The sequence below is a fragment of the Arachis duranensis genome, chromosome 2 (genome assembly GCF_000817695.3).
Source record: "Arachis duranensis cultivar V14167 chromosome 2, aradu.V14167.gnm2.J7QH, whole genome shotgun sequence".
NCBI classification, from domain to species: domain Eukaryota; kingdom Viridiplantae; phylum Streptophyta; class Magnoliopsida; order Fabales; family Fabaceae; genus Arachis; species Arachis duranensis.
Window position 1 is genome coordinate 25,234,411 of NC_029773.3, and position 1,419 is coordinate 25,235,829.

A 1,419-nucleotide genomic window follows, 5' to 3' on the forward strand; every position below is an offset into this window, starting at 1 on the left:
ATAGGATTAGGAGGTAAGGTGGGAATATGTTAGGTGGGGATCCTGTGGGGTCCACAAATCCTGAGGTGATCCTGTGGGGTCCACAGATCCTGAGGTGTCAAGGAATTACATCCCTGCACCAAATAGGCATGTAAAATGCCTTTGCATACCATTCTGCCGTTTAAACGCCGGGGTGATGCACGTTCTGGGCGTTCAACGCCCATGTAAAGCATGTTCTGGGCGTTCAACGCCCATGTGCAGCATGTTTCTGGCGTTGAACGCCAGTTTCATGCTTGTTACTGGCGTTCAGCGCCAGCTTTCCTCAAGGCACATTCCTGGCGTTCAAACGCCAGAATGTTGCTTGTTTCTGGCGTTCAGCGCCAGATTCATGCTCTGTTCTAGTGTTGAACGCCAGCCAGATGCTTCTTACTGGCGTTGAACGCCAGTCTGTCCTCCCTCTAGGGTGTGATTTTTCTTCTGCTGTTTTTGATTCTATTTTTAATTTTTATAATTTTTTTCGTGACTCCACATGATCATGTACCTAATAAAACACAAAATAACAATAAAATAAAATAAAATAAAAATTAGATAAATAAAATTGGGTTGCCTCCCAACAAGCGCTCTTTTAATGTCATTAGCTTGACAGTGGGCTCTCATGGAGCCTCACAAGTGATCAAGTCAATGTTGTATAGTCCCAACACCAAACTTAGAGTTTGGATATAGGGTCTTAACACCAAACTTAGAGTTTGACTGTGGCCTCCCAACACCAAACTTAGAGTTTGACTGTGGGGGTTCTTCTTGACTCTGAACTGAGAGAAGCTCTTCATGCTTACTCTCTTTTGTCACAGAGGGATAGCCATGTACCTGAAACACAAGGTAGTCCCCATTCAATTAAAGGACTAATTCACCTCTGTTGACATCTATTACAGCTCCTGCTGTGGCTAGGAAAGGTCTTCCAAGGATGATGCATTCATCCTCTTCCTTCCTAGTGTCTAAAACTATGAAATCAGCAGGGATGTAAAGGTCTTCAACCTTTACTAACACGTCCTCTACTATTTCATAAGCTTGTCTCAATGACTTGTCTGCCAATTGTAATGAGAACAAGGCAGGTTGTACCTCAATGATCCCCAGCTTCTCCATTACAGAGAGTGGCATAAGATTTATCCCTGACCCCAGATCACATAGAGCCTTTTCAAAGGTCATGGTGCCTATGGTAAAAGGTATTAAGAACTTTCCAGGATCTTGTCTCTTTTGAGGTAAAATTTTCTGAATCCAGGTATCTAGTTCACTAATGAGCAAGGGAGGTTCACTTTCCCAAGTCTCATTACCAAACAGCTTGGCATTCAGCTTCATGATAGCTCCTAAATATTGAGCAACTTGTACTCCAGTCACATCTTCATCCTCTTCAGAGGAAGAATAGTCTTCAGAGCTCATGAATGT